We start from the raw sequence: 6,426 nt of genomic DNA, 5'->3' as shown, positions 1-6,426 counted from the left end.
ATGAATTTTCTAGGAAATTTTAGCTCATACATTACTTGCTCCAGGAATATCCATTCTACTGAATCGTAGGCTTTTTTCAAGTCTATTTTTATCATACACCTAGGAGATATGTGCTTCCTAGTGTAAGCTCTAACGAGTTCATGTGCCATTAGGATGTTATCCGCTATTTTCCTTCCAGGGATGAACCCAGATTGGGCATCACAGACAATGTCCCCTATGATCTGATGAATCCTTGATGCCAGGATCTTTGCAATTATCCTGTAAAGCACACTACAACATGCAATAGGTTGAAAATATTTCACTGAATTTGGACATGTTGTCTTAGGGATAAGGGTAATGGTTGTGCAATTTATGCCCATGTATAGTCTCCCCGTAGCAAAGAAGTTCTTGACTGCCTCACAAACATCTGTTCTGACTATATTCCATGTATTTTTGAAGAAATACGCATTATACCCATCTACACCAGGGGATTTATCATCACCTATGGAAGATAAGCACTCATAAATCTCCTTGTCACTAACCTCTTTACAAAGAAATATCTGTTGAGTATGAGATAGCACAGGGCCAGTCTTCATAACCTGCTTGTTAATAGCAAGCAACGTCTATGTTGTGGTGCCCATTAAATAATCTCTTCCTTTATCTCAGTAGTATCTGTTAGTTTGTTGCCCGCAGTGGAGTTGAGTTCCACAATCTGTTTTCTTTGGCTTCTTTCCTTCATAACAGTCAAGAAATACTTTGTATCCTCAAACCGGTCAAATCTCTATCCCGCAATGCTCTTGTCTCTGGACTCGGCCTCCAAATACTCCAAATCTATTTACAATCAGTACAATACCATCAATATACGCTAATAGAATGAATTCCACAAGAAAACTATCAAATTAGACCAAAATCCGAAATTGGCTCAAACCCGGCCTCCGGGCCCATGTCTCGAAATCCGAAAAAATATACAAAACTAGAAATATCATTCACTCACGAGTCTAACCATACCAAATTCATCAAAATCCGACATCGTTTGGTCCTTCAAATCCTTAAATTAAACTCTTAAAAATTCCAAGCCCTAGCCCTTCATTTTTACTAATTACAATGATTAAACAACGGAAAATCACCATGTATACAAGTATTAGGGCTCAAGCAACTTACCTCACTGATAGCCCTTGAATCACCTTTCGAAAATCACTCCAAAAGTTCCAAAATCCGACTTGAAAATGGTGGAAATGAACCAAAATCGCGAAGTGCTATCTATACATTCTTCCCAGATTTTCGCACTTGCGGCCTATTCCACGCGCCTACGGTAAAAAAATCCTCGCACCTGCGAGAATCACTTAAACTCTCAGCCTCCGCACCTGCGCCCAGGTCTCGCACCTGCGGGCTCGTAGATGCGTCCAAATCCTTCGCGCCTGCGCTCCAGCCTTGGCCTCCCATTTTCCGCATCTGCACTTCAAATTCTCGCGCCTGCGGTAGCGCACCTGCGCATTTCCTTCTGCTTCTTCGAAGGTGTGAAGATTGGCGTCTAAGTGATTTTTGCATATGCGCACCTGGGACCACAGATGCGAGTCCGCATATGTGAAATCTATGGGCAGATCTTATATATCACACTTCACGAATTTTGGTGCGTTCTTCACCATTTCTATTCGGTTTTTGGAGCTTTTGGGAGAGTTTCGAAGAGGGAATCAAGGGGGGTTTCGTTGAAGTAAGTTACTTGAGCCCTAATACTTGTATATATGGTGATTTTCCGTTGTTTAATTTGTAATTAGTGAAAATGAGGGGTTAGGGCTTGGAATGTTTAAGAGTTTAATTTAAAGATTTGAGGGACCAAACGATGTCGGATTTTGATGAATTTGGTATGGTTAGACTCGTGAGTGAATGAGATTTCTAGTTTTGTGAATTTTGTTGGATTTTGAGACATGGGCCCGGGGACCGAGTTTGAGCCAATTTCGGGTTTTGGTCTAATTTGATAGTTTTCCTTGTGAAATTCATTGCATTAGCATATATTGATGGCATTGTACTGATTGTGAATAGATTAGGAGTATTGGAAACCGAGTCCAGAGACGAGAGCATCCCGGAATAGGAGTTTTACGTTGTTAAGGTAAGTAACACTTTTAACTCTGGCTTTGAGGCTATAAACCCGGAGATTTAACATCACGTGAGTTTGGAAGTGATACCCACGCAAGTTGACGAGCGTGTGGGTGTGCACCGCGAGGGATTGAGACTTGGTCCGTCCCGTGAGGCTGTGAGGCCTAATGGCTATTATCTGTGGTTATGTGTTTATTTGTTGTTGAACTTGTTTGCCTTCATGTTAGAGATCATGCTTAGGATTTATTCATGCTCACATTATTTGTTCTCAGTCATAGAAATTATTGTACATGTTTACCTCAATCTCGATTAATTGCTAATATGCGGTGATGCTTGATGTGGGTTGTGTTCCCTTATTTGTTGGTGATGATGAGGCTAGTGAGGTACATGATTGAGTGAAGCCGAGGGCCTGGTTGTGAGGATATTAATACCATAGCGCGTGAGTTGTCCGCGTAGCACGTGAGTTGATCGTGCAGATCTAGGTATTGGTACCATAGCGCGTGAGCTGTCCGCGTAGCACGTGAGTTGACCGTGCGGATCCAGGTATTGATATTGATTGAGTGAGGTCGAGGGCCTGGTTGTGAGGATATTAATACCATAGCGCGTGAGTTGTCCGCGTAGCACGTGAGTTGACCGTGCGGGTCCAGGTATTGATACCATAGCGCGTGAGTTGTCCGCGTAGCACATGAGTTGACCGTGCAGATCCATGTATTGATATGATGGCACGTGAGTTGTCCGTGCTTAGCGCTTGGGCTTTGGGAGTCCCTCTGGAGTCTGTACACACCTCTAGTGAGCGCAGAGTGTTGAGTGTTTTGAGTATTGAGTGTTGAGTGCGAATGATAAGTGATGTAGTGACACTACTGTGAGGCTGTATTTATTTGTGTTGTTGCTGCATTTATCTGTTAAACTTCTTTGTGGCATTTACAGAGTTATGGAACTTACATGTTTTTTTCTGTTTATTTTTAAATTGTGAAAATAAATAACTGAACTGTTTTACTTAGCTGGTCACTATTGCTCAGTTCCTTAGTTATTTCTGTTACTTGCTGAGTTGGTTGTACTCATGCTACACCCTGCACTTTATGTGCAGATTCAGGTGAGTTAGAGTGCGGTGATCGTTGAGTTCATGCCGGCTATCTGTGGAGATTTCAAGGTAGCTGCTAGCGTCCGCATGACCTTGTTACTCCTTTTATCAATTCTTCTTTTGGATTGTATTGACAGTTAGACAGTTTTGTTTTCTTAGTTTATAGATTTAGATGCTCGTGACTTAGTGACACCCCGATATTTGGGGCTCGTTTCCGTATTTCAAAAATTATATTTAAAGTTGATTTAGTTTATGAGAAGTTCAAATGTTAAAATGTTTTATTAAATTCATATAATCTATTTAGTAGTAATATTTTGGGAAAAGGCTTGCCTTGTAACACGATAGGCGTCATCATGACCACGGTTAGATTTTGGATCGTGACAAGTTATTATCAGAGCCTAGGTTACATAGGTCTCATGAGTAATGAGCGAGTTTAGTAAAGTCTTGCGGATCGGTACGGAGATGTGTGTACTTATCTTTGAGAGGCTGCAGAACCTTTAGGAAACTCCACATTCTTGAATTCTTGTCGTGCCAATCTGTTGATTCCAGTAACTAAACATATGTTATTTCATTCTCTCACAGATGGTGAGGACTCATACTACCGGTCAGGAGGGCCAGCCACCAGTACCACCAGCCAGGGCCGCGAGAGGCCGAGGCCGCGGTAGAGGCAGAGGTGCAGCCCATACAGCGGTTGGGGCAGTACTTACAGATCCACCGGTTGTCCCTGATCAGGACCAAGTTCCAGTTGTTGATGCACCAGCTCAGGCACCACCTGTGCCTATTGTGATTCCAGGCCTTCAGGAGGCCCTAACTCAGATTCTGACAGCGTGTACTAGCCTTGCTCAGGCGGTCTCTATTTCGACGGCCGCAACCACTTCTCAGGCCAGGGGAGGCACTCAGACTCCCGTCGCTCACACACCCGAGCAGGTTATTCAGGGACTTCAGACACCGGAGGCACCACCAGCCCAACTGGTTGCAACTGCACATGATTATGTGGTTCCTGCTATGCCTGAGGATGATCAGTGTAGGTTGGAGAGGTTTGGGAGACTCCATCCGCCACCTTTCAGTGGCACAAAGAGAGAGGACGCTCAGGATTTCTTGGACAGGTGTGAGAAGATACTCCGTACTGCTGGTATTTTGGAGACTTGTGGGGTCTCATTCACTACCTTTCAGTTTTCTGGGGCTGCACTCAGATGGTGGGAGACTTACGAGAGGCGTAGGCCTGTTGGCGCAGCACCCCTTACTTGGCAGCAGTTCTCCATTCTTTTTCTGGAGAAGTTTGTACCTGACCCGCAGAGAGGAGTTGCGCAGGCAGTTTGAGCAGCTTTGCCAGGGTGAGATGTCTGTTACACAGTATGAGATGTGATTCTCCAAGTTAGCTCGTCATGTGGTCTAGTTGGTTCCCACAGACCGAGAGAGGATCAGGAGGTTTATAAATGGCCTCGGTTTTCAGCTTCGATTGCTTATGACCAGGGAGAGAGTATTTGGGGTTACCTTTGATGAGGTTGTCGACATTGCTCGACAGATTGAGATGGTTCGAGGTCAGGAGAGGACTGAGAGGGAGGCTAAGAGGCCTCGTGGTCAGGGCGGTTTCAGTGGTGTTCCTCAGGGAGGCCAGTTTCAGCAGGACCAGTTTCAGCAGAGTCAGTCATCATTCAGTGCATTGCCAGCACAAGGTTCTCATTATGCCCCGCCCGCTCATGTATCATCGGATAATTCTTTTGGGCATCAGGAGCATAATTTCGTCAGAGGAGGGGTTGTTTCAAGTGCGGGGATTTTGGTCACATTGCGAGATATTGCCCTAGGCTGTTGGGTGGGACTTCGCAGTGGAGTACCCGGGCAACGGCACCAACACCAGTTCTTCCACCACCCGCCCAACCAGCTAGGGGTGGAGTTCACTCAGCTAGGGGCGGAGCCCAGTCAGCTATGGGTTTCCCGAGAGGGAGAGGTAGATCAGGGGGTGGTCAGGCCCGTTTCTATGCCCTCCCAGACAGGCCAGACGCTATTGCTTCAGATGTTGTGATTTCAAGTATGTTATTCTGTTAGACTCGTTCGAGGACGAACGTTTGTTTAAGAGGGGGAGAATGTAACGACCCGACCAATCATTTTGAATATTATAACCATGTTCCCCCATTCACTGCTCAATTTATATCTTGAAATTGATTTATGACTTATCGGGTTAGTTGGTTCAGGTCCGGAAGGAACTCAGAGTGAAATAAGACACTTAGTCTCATAATTAAAAATTTTAAGTTAGAAAAGTGGACCGGATATGTATCTATGTTTAAATGACGTCGGATTTGAATTCTGATGGTTCTGTTAGCTCTGTTAGGTAATTTTGGACTTAGGAGTACGTCCGGAGTGTGATTTGGAGGTCCGTGGTAGAATTAGGCTTGAATTGGCGAAATTGAAAATTTGGCGATTTCGGTTGGCAGTGGAAAATTTGATATCGGGGTCGGAATGGAATTCAGAAAGTTGGAGTAGGTTCGTAGTGTCATTTGTGACGTGTGTGCAAAATTTGAGGTCATTTGGACGTGGTTTGGTTAGTTTCGGCATCGGTTGCCGAATTTGAAAATTTAGAAGTTCTTAGGCTTGAATCCGAGGATAATTTGATGTTGTTTTGAGTGATTCGAAGGTTCGACTAAGTTGGTATGTTGATATATGACTTGTTGGTATTTTTGGTTGAGGTCCCGAGGGACTCGAGATGATTTAGGATGGGTATCGGGGTGTTTGGAAGTTGGAAAATGCAGCTGGAAGCTGCTTGTGTAAGGCTACTGGTGTGGCCGCACCTGCGGATTTTGAGCCGCAGGTGCGATGATAGCAGATGCGGATGGCATGTCGCAGATGCAGAAAATGGAGGCCTGGCATTGAGAGCAGGTGCGGAAGAGAGGATCGCACCTGCGATCCCACAGGTGCGAAGGGGCAGCCGCAGGTGCGAAGATTGACGTCTAAGTGATTTTCGCATATACGCACCTGGGACCGCAGATGCGAGTCCGCATGTGCGGAATCCCTGGGGCAGATCTTATATATCACACTTCGCGAATTTTGGTGCGTTCTTCACCATTTCTATTCGGTTTTTGGAGCTTTTGGGAGAGTTTCGAAGAGGGAATCAAGGGGGGTTTCGTTGAGGTAAGTTACTTGAGCCCTAATACTTGTATATATGGTGATTTTTCATTGTTTAATCATTGTAATTAGTGAAAATGAGGGGTTAGGACTTGGAATTTTTAAGAGTTTAATTTAAGAATTTGAGGGACCAAACGATGTCGGATTTTGAT

The sequence above is a fragment of the Nicotiana tabacum genome, chromosome 4 (assembly GCF_000715075.1).
Source record: "Nicotiana tabacum cultivar K326 chromosome 4, ASM71507v2, whole genome shotgun sequence".
NCBI classification, from domain to species: domain Eukaryota; kingdom Viridiplantae; phylum Streptophyta; class Magnoliopsida; order Solanales; family Solanaceae; genus Nicotiana; species Nicotiana tabacum.
The sequence above is the reverse complement of the archived record's forward strand: the minus strand, read 5'-3'. Positions refer to the sequence as shown.